Genomic DNA, 15954 nt, shown 5'->3' with positions numbered 1-15954 from the left:
CCATGAGTCTGATGAATGTTATCACATACTGTACCTGTAATTTGCCAGAGATCTTGGGTTTTTTATGCTACAGATAATCCCTGTGGCTTCTTCATGCCATTGGGAAATGTACTTTCCCTAAGTAACCAAGAATAAAGAATACTGAGCATGTCCTTTCAAACCTTTTGCATGTCTCAATGGGACCTGGATAACACCTTTTGTTCCACGCTTTTCTGTTTAGGATACCTGCCTTGAGACAAGAAACATTATTAAGGGATCTAAAGGCAAACCTTTTCTAAATTTCAAGTTTCTGAAAATCTCATAGGATTTGTACTAGGGGATGGCCTTTACTCTTTCTTGCAGTAACTTTCAATTTAAAAAAAAAAAACATGTCAAGTAGCCCACAAACCTCTGGAATAGCTGGTGAGTCATTGTAACCAAGGGTCTATAAATAAATCATATAATTCTGTGTTTGTATTATACTGTGCCACAGGGTCTATCCAGAGCAATCATTACTCAATGAGAGTATTGCTTTTTCAGTTTTTTGCTATTCACAGAAGGGTACTTTTGAGAGTAGTCATTGACAATACACTGGCAAAAACATTCTTTGGCAGCTAGTAACAGAGAGATTGTGATTCTAAAAAAGTACAGGAACTTTCTGAGGGAGCTAATCATACTCTATTAGTGAATTCTTCATTGCAGCAATTTTCTACCTGATTATACCACTAATTATTGTCTCTGGAACAGACTAAATAGCTATTGAATAATATACTTGACATCTCCCTCTGTATCAAATAAGTATTGGCTACCACTAGTATATTTGAATAATATATTTCAAAAGATAATAATTTTACCGGAGAGGCAAAATTATATGTAAGAAGTCTGTCCAACAACAAAATTTCAGATTACAGATGTTAGTAATGCTTTGCATTTGTATAATAGGTACAGTTGGTCTGAGAGTGACTTACTCACTACTGAATAATGTTCATTCATATTAGTAGTCCTGTTTCCCAAGTATGTAAAATGAAATACAGTGCTGATAAGGCCAGCACTGTCCCTGTGCCTAATATTATCAAGCTAAGCATTCACATTCATCCTCCTAAATCAGTGCATTTGATTCCCAAAGAAACTGAGGGAATTTACTCCTCGTTGAACTCTCTGCTTGACATGTTAGCCATATTTAAACATTCAAACTTTAAGATGTTGCTATAATTGAATAAATGCAGTAAAAATTGGTGCCAGAGCTATAACTAGACATATTTCGGCTCCTGAGTTTGTTTCCTAAACACCAAGAAAAATATCCTCCATTCCATTACGAAATACAATATTTGCCATTTTTCCCAATTTCCAAAAGCCAATGTTAAAATTCAAGTTTTCTTTGGATACATCATCAGTTTTCCCATCTCTTTAATAGATTTAATTACACAGCTTTACAAATAAGTTCAAAATCATATGTGGCACTAGAAATTAATAGAATTTTAAATGCTGGCTTTTATGTAACCTTTTATCATTCTGCTTTTGCTTGCCCAAAAATTGGTTTGTGATTTCAGAAAATCATTATTCTTTTCTAATTCAAGGTCTTAAATATGAGTTATCCATCCCAAAGTATATTACTAACCATGCATCCACAGGAAGCAATGTCTTTTATCACCAACAGTAATGTTTTATCTTCCAATTCCTGCAGTGAACTTGACAGAAACTTTCTGAACCCTTGGGTAGCTTGAAAGTTTGGTCATGCCTACATCAAGGGATGACTCCTTATGCTGGGATGATGATGGCACATGGTTTGTCTGTGTGCACTGGGCTACCCTGGCACAGCTGGATGTGGTGCTGTGGGCAAGGCCCTACACTGGGGACACATGGCAAACCTGTGATGAGGCTGGCTGGCAGCCACGTTCCTGTACTTTGCTCCACAGTGCAGTCATGTCTTTATTCTCCTGGGTTTAGAAAGGCTGAATGGCTCCCAGACCTAGGATATGAAGAGCAGTTTGGGCAGGGACCTGTCTTTTTGCAGCTGTGGTCGCAAGCTTCAGTCAATGCTAATTTTGTCAGTTAACAAAAACCTTCCATAAGGGCATCTAGAAAGCCAAAAAATTCCTTTCTGGCTCACTCACTTTTTGAAAGATTCAGTTCCTGAAATTTCATCAATCTTTCCCACACACCAATTTTAATTTTATTTTTATTCATTCCCATTTGGGGAAAAAAGTAAATTTTAATGATGCAGCTTTTTCACCAAAATTACCCAGTATTTTCCATTCATCTCTGCTAATGAATAAATGGATTCTTTAAACCCCTAGGGACCGTATATCAGTGAAGGGGGAAATTCTAACCCAAAATATTTCAGCTGCCCTGGAAGATTCTGGGAATCCAGATAATTTGCTCCTGCCCTAAGCAGCTATGGTAAAATGAGATGGATGCAAAATTCAATTAGATTTGAAGGGCTCAGCTGGCCATCATTTTAGAACAGTATCAAAGGCATTGGAATCAGAATATCGCATTTCTTTTGACAGCTTATGGAAAAGCAACCAATGAGAGAGTACAAAATGTCATCCTGGCACACCTCATGTGTCAGTGTGCAACAGGGACCCCAGGAAACCTCTTCTATGGAGTTGTTGAAGAGGAACAAAGGATTTTGCAGAAACATTGCAATCCAAAATTGAAAACTCATATACTGTAGTCAGAGGAAAGTTGAGAGTAACTACCATTAAAAGGGTATAAGTTTTTGTGGGAAATGTTTAAATGTTTCACAATCCTGGAAATAAATCAGAATCCTGACCTGGAAAAAGCTTCAGAGGTGATTTATGTGGTACAGATGTAAATAAAATGCATGGCATACAGAATATATCTAGTACAAAAATTAAGCCGAATTCCTGAAGATTACAGAAGGAAATAGCAGAGGGATATGTGATTAGTGATTTAAATGTAGCAGCTGAGAATAGAATGGTTGCAGCAGTAAAAAAAAATTCTCCAGTTGTATAAAAGCAACAGTCTCTGACTCAGATTTCCAAACAGAAACACAAAAATTCCCAGAGTGAAAAAAGAGGGAAAAAAAATCAAACAAAAAGACAATAGTTTGGAGTGAAAATTCAGTGTTCATCAAATCCATTTTTGTCGCAAATGTGAAAATTTTCCTGTCAGAAAAAAAGACATTGTTATGAAAGTTTGATTTGTACCATATGTATTCTGTAAAATAGAATTTTACGGAACACATACAGTACATACTTGTACCATATGTATTCTTTAAAATCCGAAATAACATTTGTTTTGCCTTTGGGTTTAGACGGCCTATAATAAGAGTCACTATACTGGATTCTGTTGACAAGATGGGTCAAGCTGAAATGGGCATCTTAGAATCATAAAATATGCTAAAATGGGCGGGACTCAGCAAGATTATCAAGTCCAACTCCTGGCATTCCAAAGCCCCAAGAGTCACACCACAATAAGAGTGTTGTCCAAACACTTCTGTCAGGCTTGGTGCTATGACCACTGCCCTGGGGAGCTGTTCCAGTGCCCAAACACCCTCTGGGGGAAAAACTTTTTTCTAATATCCAACCTAAACCTCCCTTGGCACAACTCCAGGCCATTCCCTCAGGTTCTGTCACTGTCACCACAGAGAAGAGATCAGAGTCTGCCCCTCCTCTTCCCCTCACAAGAAGCTGTAACTGCAGTGAGGTCTCCCCTCAGTCTCCTCCAGGCTGAACAGACCCAGTGCCCTCAGCTGCTCCTCATGGGGCTTCTCCTCAAGGCCTTCACCATCTTTGTTGCCCTCATTTGGATGCTCTCTAACAGTTCAATGTCATTTTTGTAGTGCGGCACCCAGAGCTGCCCCAGCACTGGAGGTGAGGCCGCCCCAGCTCAGAGCAGAGCAGGACAATCCCTCCCTTGTCCAGCTGGCCACGCTGGGTTTGATGCCCTCAGGACAGGGCTGGCTCTCCTGGCTGCCAGGGCACTGCCCACTCACATCCAACTTGCCATTGACCAGGATCACCAGGTCCCTTTCTGTGGCACTGCTTTTCAGCATCTCATTTCTTTGTATATACACACAACCAGGTGTCCCAGGTTCCTTATCCCTGAAACTGCTGGCTGCCATTCATTCAGAACATATCATTGCTCTGAGCTTTAAAAACTGAAGCTATTTTCTGAAATATGGGCTCTATATATATGGCTGGTCAGAAACCACGCTGATTGAAGAGGCTTTATTTCTTATTTTCTTGCTGGACTTTTCAGAATTTGTGTGCACTAGGAACAGTCTAGGAATCTTCAGAAAAGACAGTGAATTCAATTTGCTATCTGAAACTGAAATGGAGAAAAAGCTTTGCAGGTAAACATCTCACTGAGCAAATACCTTGGAGATATACGAGAGTAGGCATATCCCACTGTTTTTTTTCTATAAAATAAAAAAAAAATGAGAGCTTGCATGTATTTTTAGAACATAAAATAAGACTTACTTGGCTCCATTGAGCCTTTTTATCTTTCTAGTCAGTGAAACCTTCAGATCGTACAGCAAATTACTGAACACCGAAGGAGAATCACAAACCCTAACAAGTAACAAAATTCACTATAATAGGCAGCTGATGAATAATGCAAGGGACACTTGGGGACAGAAGGCCAAACCAAGAATTTATTTAGTTAATAATGCCATTGTTAAGACTCACCTATGTGTTGGACTTCGGAAATACCTGCAGCAACTTGTCATTCTCCCTACCTAATCGAAAATGCACAAATCCTTCAAATCTAGATTCATTCACAGTCCAATCAAGACAGAAAATATTGGGTCATTTATAAGCTTAAAAATACATTTAAGTAGTTTTATTTCTAAGAATATTAACTTAACCACCTTAGGCAATCAATCATCCACTCCTAGTGAGGGTCATCATTAGCAATCAGCCAGTGTGTTTACTGTGGCTAACATTACACTATATTCACATATTCTTGTATTTCCCTTGGTTATTATTAGACATCAGTAGAATATATGGCAGCACCTGGCCTCTGTCATAATTTCTTAGGAAAAGTTTTATGATTTGTTGCCCCCTAGCATGAACCAAATCTCACAGCTCATATACCCCAAGCCCTCAGGTGCAATGCTAACATCACCCAAATACAGACACTTAAGGATATGCACTGCAATGCCTAAACTTCTGAAAGAAACTGAGCATCAGTCTAGTTCTTAAATAAGTTGCATAAACTTGGTACAGTTAGAAGCCATGAATCAGCCCAGTTTCTAAATGAGTTTCCAGAAGAATGGTCTTAAATTGAAGGATGATGGAAAAGTATAATGTTTGCTCATGTATTCTGTGTGTTTCTGATATTGGAACTATAATCAACATTCATTTCATTCTCTAGGAAGACAAAGTGAAACTCAGTCATTTTGTTTCTGTTCCAAGTTGTCCTTTTCTAAAACGACTAAAACTCATGGGTTTTAACAATATTTACATTACATCATCAGCTAAATATTCAATTTCTTTTATTAATATTTGTTATTTTCAGACTATATGAGAAAAATATTTTAAGAAAAATATGTATACTTTAAAAAATAAATCAAAACATATTGATGTGACATTTTAATAGTTTCACATTGAAATATTTTCAAAATATTGTATCAAGTGAGTATTTGAAAGACTGTAGTAGACACAGGGCTCTAAAATTGTCCAAAAGTGAAATTTCAAACAAAGTCTAGTAGTCTAAAAAGACTTCTAGGGAATATCTCTGTTACACATTCTCAGACAGCTGGTTTTTTTCTGGAGCATTTACTTGGAAGTATCTTTGAAACTCTACAATGTAGTAAATTTTAATCAGAAATATGAAAAAAATATATAATCTGAATATTTCTCACCATTAATATTATGTCCCTTCTACTGATCCTATTTGAAATCAGAAATAAAATTCCCAATGCAAATTTGCAGGTGGTGCTGAAGAAAAAATTTACTGTTTGACTAAGTTGTCTAGGACTCCAGGTTTAACTGTATAACTATATACATTAGCACGTGACAAAGCTCTAACCAGCCACCAAACACTTGAAGTGATCTAGACCACCTTTTGCTCCTAGATTATAATACAGCATTTCCAGATGCAGGGCAAAAGATGACACAGTTAAATACCCTTAGTATGTACCTTTATTTTTTACTGAGATGGATTAATAACTCAGCTCCAGGCAAGATGCCTTATTTGTTGCTGCAAACAAGCCAATATCCAAAGAATTTCACAAAACCAGGCTTCACCTCTTTTTGATTTTGTGGCATTAAAACCATTTTTATAGCCTACTTAGTGATAAGGTTTTCAAAATTTTATTTTATATGAAGCAGTCTGAATTCTCCAACAAGTATTTGTACAATGAAGGATTTATAAGGCGGATTTCAAACTATAAAGTATCCTTACCAGACAGCATTCTATCTAAGTCCAGAAAAACCCTGGCATGCTGGATGAACAGTGGTCATAATTATGCAGCTGTAGTATATGACCTTGTTTGCAGAAATTGAATGGCTTTGAGGGATGTTTTTTTCTGGTGCAAAGTAGTCTGCTTTTACCACACAGAAATGCCATTTACCATACCAGAACTTTACAACTTTAACAAATATCTTGCCTCCACACCATAAATTCCAACATGTGCTGTGAGGAAATTCTTCCACATCGAACCACTTCTAAAATTTAATAGATTTACAGCTTTAGAGACAGATTATTTCATTTTGCTGTCTCTGTGAGAAGACAATATCATTCTACTTTACAGTTTCTGAACTAAGACAGAAACCTCTGGTACTGTTGGGTAGTTCATCTTTTGAAAAAGAGAGAGGTTTGATGCAAATCCTTCTAATGCTAAAGAACCTACCATAAGTTCTATGTTATGAATCAGGTCATTCTAGTAGTTAATTATTTTCATTCCCAGAAAAATGGGTCCTTTTCATGTTTGAATTAGTCCACCATCAGCTTCCAGCCACTGAGGCTTACAAGGACTTTTCTAATTAGGCACATCTCTACTGTCTCATACCTACTGTCCATTTAAGTTCTAAAGAATTAAGTTATCTTATAAAATGGAGGTAAAAACTGTGTTCTCTCTTGTTTGCCCTTCCTCTGCCCCACCGAGCTCTGGCTGCAGCCCTAATGAACTACATATAATGGCTTTTGTGACTTTTATGTATTTCACAAAACCTGTGAAATGCGCAGGTCAAGTTGATGAAAAAGAGAAGGCAAAAGCTTGGCAAATCCTTATCCACAGTTTAGGAAGTATGGCCATTGAAAAGGAAGCATTTAAGTTCTTTCTAGGTATAAGTCTTATGTTTCTTTCAACTACAAGGAAGTTGGGGTACACAGGGCTCCCTGTCTCAAATGTTTCAATTTTGTCTTTAGTGAAAAGACTAATAATGTAAGCAGAAATGCTTTCTGACTTTCACCAGAACAGCTTTTTTTCAGCAGAGTTAGCTCCAATAATACACTCCTTAATCTCCTCATGTAACCAGACAAAGAAAAGCATGAGATTTATTTTGAAGCAGGATTAAAAATAAACAACAATAATAAAAAACAAACTAACTAACCAACCAAACAGACCCAACTCACAATTAGATGGTTAGCCTATACCTCTCCAAGTTGTCTAGTAACTTTTAAAATTAGATGTCATCCTTAAAAAGCAAACATTATATTTTTCATTGTTTGAGAAATGGAACTACAGGAAAATCAGGGTGATAAGTGAAAAACCTTGGTGTTGTATATTCAAGAATGATTTAGCATGCAATTATTGAAGTCACCAGTAGCAACTGTGTCGCTCAATTTGCCAAAGGTACTATACTATTAAATACTCCCTTCTCTTTCTTTTAAAATAAATCCTCCTGTGTTTAGACTTGTCAATCTCAGTGCCAGCTAAAATTGAATTTATTTTGGAAAATGTAACTATCTTTCCATATCAATTAATTATATATTTCATTAATTTTAATGCTATTTCATGGATATAAAAATAATTCTTCTGTACCTAGGTTAGGCAACAATGCATTTCACTAATGATCTTTTACATTAAGAGTCAGAGCTAAATTATTTTGTCAAATTAAAAGAAAATTTAATTCTTTGACATCCACAGGTAACATTTATCCATTCTTCATCTTCCTTACAATAATAGGCTGTGCCAGAAATGCTAGGAGGAAGTATGTTTCTTCTGGTAAAATGGCTGGATCAGGACTCAAGAGACCTGACCCTGCTGCAGACTATCTGTATGACCTTTGGCAAGTTCACTTGATAGATATATGCTTAATAGCTATATCTGCAATCAGAAAATTATACCTGCCATGTGTGGTAGGGATGCATTTGCTTTATATTTAGGGGTCTAGGAGTAGCTCAGAATGCTTAAACCTCCATGAAACAATGAATTTGAGAATATGACTGGAATATGAAAGAAATAAAAGAGTACTGAATTAGAGAAACACTACTAATCTACTGAAAAAGCACATAAATATACCGTTCAAAATAAAATCCATTACATGATAATTGGAACATCAAGAAAAGAAACTTACAACTACTAGGCATTTTGGCAAAAGCCTCTTGAGGACCAATTAGAGATAGGAGTATGGTTCACAACTGTGCTTTTCTCCAGGCCTTGTGTGTAATTTCTAGCAGTTCTTATTAGGTATCCTTTCCTACTGAAAACACTGCAGTGTAGTGTCAAGCCTGAAAATGTTTCCCTCCATTCTTTTGTAGAGTAAATTATCCCTAGTACTTGATTGTTACTGCAAAGGGATACCTGGAGGGGAAGGGCAGAAAAGGAGAAAGGGAAATGTTAAATTGGTATTCCTAAGAGAAATTGGTCTCTTGGCAGTCCTGGAGTACTAATGATAATAGGGAAGGAGAAAATACCAGGATCAGCTTTGGCTGGCATGAATGTGAGGGATTCACTTAGTACCAAAAAAACATTGTACAGAGTTCTTTTTCTCTTAAATAGATTTACAGTCACTCCTAACATGGTGAAAAAAGGGATAGAAAAATAATTTTTTTCCCCTGTGTAACATAATGGCAGGTAAGTTTACAAGACTCTGGGAACAATGCCTTTTAAAGCTCAGATAAGTTTAGGAAGCCTACTGAAAAGAACTTATACTCTGTGACCAGTCTGCACTACATTCAATGGGCAAGTACAGGGAGAAACCACATTAATGGAAAAGTCAGATGAATCATCTGGGATGGATCGCTCAGCAAAAGACTGTTTTAAGTGCAGTGGTGCAGGAGAATTTAATGCATGAGAGAAGATACTGTGTACAAGGAGAAAAGGATAAAGAAAATACAGGCTGGTGAACAACAGCCACAGACAAGACCTGTACCATGTTGCAAGCAAACAAAAATAATCATCCCTGTACTATCACTCTAATATAATAATTAATAAACCCTAATTAACTGGTATTAGTAATAATTACAGTGACTGCTGTTGCTATTACACATTGATGTTCTGTCATTTCAGGATATGTACATCAATTCTATTCAAGTGTCAGTACATCTTGGGCCCTCAGAAAAGACAGCATTCCAAAAGGCCAAGGAGAGGACACATTGTTTCATAGAGAGAAAGAAGGAAAAAAAAAAGGACTTCTTGCTTTCATCAACTTTTCTTACCCACGTTCTCTTCCTTTGTTGCTTATCCCTGCTACTGGGCACATCACCCACCTGTCAGTCCTCTCATCTCCTCTTCTTTTGGTCTCACTTTTATGCAGCTTTCTGAAAAGTAAGGCAAAGTACATACACTAAGTGTGCACTTGTTAGACAGATGAGAGAGGGTGGAATTCCTTCACCACAGAGAGTAGGCTAGATAAGGGTAAAAACAGAGTGAAAACTTTTCTTTGGAGGTGGTGAATTATGTCTCATAAATCATGCACTGCTTACTCAGAAAACTCATTTGTATGCAAGTACCTGAAAAAGAAAACAGGTTAATAAAGATTAATTTTCACTGCTAAGCATAGAAATTCTTTTAAGCTACGATATCAAATGCTATTTGAATGACTGAAGTATCATTTTGTTGTTGATTGGGATCAAAGCCACCTACTGTGCAGTCTGGGATACTCTCACAGTAAAAAGGTTCAGATCACAGCCCTCAGCCCCCTGCTTGCTGACAAAAAATGGTCAGATATTAGAGTATTAATGCTATTAATACTTGTAAGACTTAGTGTCTGAAATCCTGCATGTATTCACCAAAACTCAATTAAGGTAAGTCTGAAGGGATGAGAAAGGGTGCATTAATATATCATGTCTGATATAGAAGATATTTTGCTTGACTAAAAAAAGAAAACAAAGTTCTTCAACCTAGCAGGGAAAACCAGCAAAACCAAGAGTGATTGAAGAAATTATTGTTTCCTAAAAACATACCAGGGAAATAAACGGAAGAGAAGGAAGTACAAGGAAAAAAAGCTATTGCCTAAAATAAGCAAAATAGCATTGTATGGTAAAGGGCAATGCTGACACAAGAACAAATGAGCAAAACATAGATGTGACTCAGTTTAGCCTACAATTTATGATATTTTGCAACACATGAAGAATAAGATTTTGGAACAAAAAGAAATATTGAGCAAGAATCTATGGGTTTTTGGTCTTAAATAGAGCTTATTATGGTCAGCAGATATGACTACATAATAGAAATTGTAATATATCATTGAGCGTTATGATCCAAGGATCTTTACGTTTCCATTGCAGATATCTTGGGCATGTAGATGAAGATGGCTGCTAAAATTGCAGAACAATGATTTATTTCAACAACATTCATAATCTTCTTCCCCATAAACTCTAAATGTAATGATATTATTATTATTATTTTTCCATTTTTTCCTTGTTTTGTGACGTTATCATCAGAACACATCAGCACAAAGCCTCATCCTCTTACTCATATAATGCCGTTGCAGCAGCACCTGCATACACAGAGAACATAGAAATTGCTTATATCTACCTGCATTTATGAGTTTCTTCTGTGTGTACATTCATATTTAAAATACCTTTTTTAGAGATATCTGCTATTCTTGGCTGCCTGTTTAACATTCTATGTACCGATTACAAGCAAGGACACTGTATAACAACTTCACATAATGGGTGAAATATTTCACCTAAGGGATGGAAATATTTCAGCATGAATGCCGAAGTGCAAGGATCATACATACAAATATTTTTTAATGTCATAGGAATATTTATTGCTTTTTTAAACTCAGATATGATATTTATAACAGCTAAGGTACAGATTTTTTTTTTCGTAGAGAAGACAACAGAGAATGATTGTGCACATACTCCATCCCAATCAACCTTGAGTAAGGAGTAGCTACACACAAACTACTTGATATGAATCAACTGTAACTTATAATTAAACTTCTGGGTTAAATCTATCAGTCCATAGTGTTATTCCTGTGCCATCAGTCAACATGTTACTTTGAGTGAGGTGCTTTTGTTCTTCAGTGAACACAACTCCATGAACAAGAACGATGTTAAAAGGTTTATTAACAGTTAGTTACACTAGAGCAATAATACTGTAGCAGCCCTATAGGTATAAGGGTATAATTTTTTTTTCCAGTAAAGGTCTTCAAAGAAAGTAATAATAGGAGGTCTATAAGAGTATATTTTTTCCATTATTGCATAGGAGTGAATTTTTGTGACCCTTCTTCTATCCTGTCTTGGAATGGGATGTCCCATCCAATCCCATTCTCTGTGTCTTCTTCCCCATCCCTACCCCCAAAAAGAATAACATAAAAATGTTGTGCTGATCAATTTGTCTATGTAGAGAAGAAGAAAAAGTTCTAAGAGTTCAGAAACTCTGTGGCAGTAAGCCAGAGGATTTCTGATAGTTGACATTCAACAAACAGTAGTGCTGTTGAGAGAACATGGCAAGCAACTGAGGATACACAGTATAATTTGTTTGCATAGCTTTTATACTGTACAATAGGTCAACAGTGACAGATGCAGACACACCTGAACCTTCAGTGTCTTGCCAAAGCCAGAAAGACACGTCCAGAAGTGAGCTGGCAAGTCTGTCTGTGATTGCTGTACCCAGTGAACGTTCTCTGCTGGGCCTCAGCCAGGTGAGGGGTTTATGTACATCGCATTTTTTATTAAGCACAGCATGTCCTGCACATCTGAAAGTCATCTTGATCCCCATATCATCAATACAGAGAACAGCCAAAACTAGAAGATTCACAACATATTTATTATAAATTATAGTCAACTAATAGAGACTTTAATACAGAGATGGCCTTCTGGGTTGAATTCATAGACAAAAACCCTGCAAAATATGTTATCCGCTTTCTGCTGGATAAAAAGATATCTTTTATAATCTCCCTCAAGATTTGCTTGGCCTGTTCTTAAAAAGCCTCTTAATAGTTGTTCCATAATCTCTCCTAGATAGAAAAAAACCATCCAGTTTATAACTTTTTCTTTGTTACCTTCCTTCCCTATGACCCAGTATATCCTTCTCAAAATGATAAGAAAACGTGCCTTTATGTGACAATTCAAGTCTCTTTAAAAGATTAAGAATGCAACTTGCTTGTACATCTTCACCTTTTAGTTGAACATGGGTGTGTCAGATATAGAACAACTTCTGTGTTTTGATGGTCTCTGGTACTTCCTCTCCCCTATTTTTGTATGCAAACAGGTGTTGATTCAACGCTCACACTCTTTCCATCACATCATGAGAAGCTGTGACATCATGTGGAGAAAACTGGCACATTTTGTTCACATGATAGATATTCATTTGTCTGTTCAACTACGTGGCAGCAGCAAAAAAATCTTAAACTACATCCAGTGGCAGGTTTAGCTCAACCTTAGAAATGGCTCCTCTGATTTGAAGCAGCAGCAACATCCAGTGAAAAGCTGCTAGTCCAGCTGGAGCTTGCTGCGTGCCTGTGATTGCAGTCAATATTTTTTCTGTCAGTAAAAATACATCTGTAATGGATAATATTTGGAGTAGAAGACATGAAGGAGAAAGAGAAGGGCTATGGATCTGGCTGTTCTCTGCAGTTCTGCAACTCTCAATCCACAATTACTTTTGCCTCTTGGCCCTTCTCCATACAAGATTTCCATTTTGGAAACAAAACTATCTTGAATATACTGTCCTGAGATTGTATATTTTGTTTCTCATGGTAAATTTTCTTCACTGTGCAAGTAAATTTTCATAAGCATGTATCAAAGTGAGATTTCTTCTATAAAAATGTGTGTGTGTGTGTGTATAATTGTATCTTGTTTTTTAATTTATGGAGTGTTTTCTTCTTTTGCTTTGGTTATGGATAATCAAGAGTTCCTTTCTGACCTTCTCTGCAGTAGGAATTATTATATGCACCGGTTTTGTTATATCCTCTGTTGCACTTAGTCTTTCCATAATAATTAGCCCTCACTTTTTAAATCTCTCCATGTGGAAGCACCCATCAAAGGCTTACAAACAGAACTGGATTTGGTTTTAGAAAAGAAAACTTCTGTTAAACTAATTGAGAACCTCTTTTGGGAAAAATGGAACAAACGTATCAAGATAAAGGGGGACAGCATAAAAAATTAAAAGTCAGCTTTCTTTTCTTTGCATACTGGAAATACCTCAGGCTAAGAGCTTATTGAACAGGGCACATATATTATTATCTCCTTCTCAAGGGACTTGCTACCAAAGGCTTTTTGTCCTCACTATTAGTTATGTTGGCAGGTGTTCCTCGCAGCTCAGAACTTGGCCATTTGGATATCATGATTTAAGTTACATCAGAATCTCGATCTCCTGACAGGTGCAATTTGATGTAATTCTGTGCTACACAAAAATATATTTCTTAAATGCAACATATTGGGCTGCTACTTTTTTCCTGGCATAGAGCAGAACTTTAGTGAATACCAGCATTTGATCTCAGCACATGGCTTGGAGCTCAACTGATTGATTGTTAGTGTTCATCTTATTCTTGTGAACCTGTCTCTGCTATTATATGACTTTGGTTTAATCTCACTAATAAATCCACACTTTTAATTTTAGCAAGATCAACACATCTTACAAAGTCAGATTTTGCATTCTCTGGAACCTGAGGGTTTGAATGAAAAGAAAGTTCTGTCCTGCATATGGAAACTCATCAGAACACAGACATTGGGCTAGATAGTTCCACACAGGATTTTGGTAAACACTAACTTGAGGGTTTTTTTCCACAATATATTTTCCATGAGAGTTTCAAATTGCATGTGTTATGATCTTTCTGCCAGGAGTCAAAAAGTACAAGGACAAGCACCCTGCTGCTCCCGCTAAAAAGTGGCTAAATGCCACCACCTGTTTTCCATGGGAGCCTAGGAAAATATAACATGTCACCTGAACATGCTAAAGAACAGGACTTCCTCACCTGAGTTAAAGAGAGGCTGAAGAGTTAGAGTTTTGTGAAGTGAGGAAGGATGAGAGAAGCATATGAAGGCAATTTGGAAAACCTAAGTAATTGAAAGAAAGGAGCGTTGGCACTTCTGGGCTTTGTTCATTATCAGGCTGTCCTCTTCCCACAGCTTGTCAGTATCCTGGCAGAGTGCCCTTCTTTCTGGGCTATTCACCACTCAGTTTTTGCCTAGCCTTAGAGAAATCCAACTGTTTCACAGTCATCTGCTGTTGTTCCTAAGTGATGTATAGTTTCCTGGGATGCTATTAGCAACATGATCCAAAAACTTTGCTGAGCAAGGAGCACCAAAGTTCCTCTCCAAGGCTCCTGTTTTGGGGACCTCAGCCTCAACAGCTGTTGGTTTTGCCCCTTGCTCTTTGTTGCTGTTGTGAGCCATATGAAGGCATGCCTCCTGTCTTTTCTTGACTCTCCTGGATACATTTCCCAAGAATTTCTGCAGAAAAGTCAGCTTTTGTTTAGGATTCCTGCCTCAGAGACTTGGCATACCGCTCATCCTAAAAATCCTGTACATGGCTTTTTTGTCCATCCATTTTAAATTAGAAATAAAAATGTTGTGTTCATCTCAACTTTATGGCAAAATCTTCTTTTCCAAGACACCATGGCCCAAAGTGTTAGCTCATATGCATGCAGATGATGATGCTGGAGGGATCTCTCTGCCAATGAGAGCTGGCAGCACACCCTTTCCCTCTGAGGCATGCTTCTCTATCTGAAGTTCTCAAAATCTATAGATTACCCCTTTCTCTGCTCCCCAACAGATGTCAACAATTGGATCTTGCCTTCAGGCTTACACCTGGGGTTGAGACATTTCCAAATTACATTAACAGGCCACAAACATGGGAAAAATATAAGACTGCATTTTAACACAGCCATCCTCTGTTCCTATTAGTGTATGTTGTACTTTCAACATGGAAGAAGTGTGCAATGGAAGACAAAGCCCACTTATAGTTTATCTTCTTTAGGACATAATTTTAGAGTATATTCCTGAAAGACAGCCAAGGTAATTTTTAAACAGTCACAGTATTTTTTGAAAACAGGTATCTCAGTGGCTTTTCAGTGGAAACCAGTATTTTAAACCCAGAGATTTTCTCAGGACAGAACACTACAAAGTGTTGACTGGCTGGAAAATGAGATTTGCCAAATCAATTATGTCATCGATTTATCTACATGGGTAGCTCATCTCCTGCAGTAGCCAGGAAAAGCACTTCCTCAAAGGGTAATGCACCGATCCAACAAGCCATTAGATATTGGTGTTGGATTTTTCTGGCATGCTATCTATCAAAGAGAAATATACACATTTCTTACACAACCTCATCAGATGGTAGTCTTTTTGCTGAGACAAAAAGCAGGATATTTTATTCTCCTGGAAAATGAATTTTTTTAGATACCTAATGTAAAGAAATCTGAAAATAGCTTTGAATGGATCTGGGAAAATAACCTGTCCAAAATGACAGTCTTCCTTTTCCCAAAATTTGTGCTGGTCAGTACATTAAAGCAGACTTGTACCTACTTGTCAAATGGAATAAATCTGTTCTTCTCTGAGGCTAACATGATCTAAGTAGGGTTTGAGTGTTGACTGTGTGCAGGGGCTTTAGAGAAGTGCAGATGCAGGAACTAAGTAAACCCATGGGAATATCCTTCCTTA

The sequence above is a fragment of the Catharus ustulatus genome, chromosome 3, assembly GCF_009819885.2.
Source record: "Catharus ustulatus isolate bCatUst1 chromosome 3, bCatUst1.pri.v2, whole genome shotgun sequence".
Taxonomy (NCBI): Eukaryota; Metazoa; Chordata; class Aves; order Passeriformes; family Turdidae; genus Catharus; species Catharus ustulatus.
Note: the sequence above shows the minus strand (reverse complement) of the source record.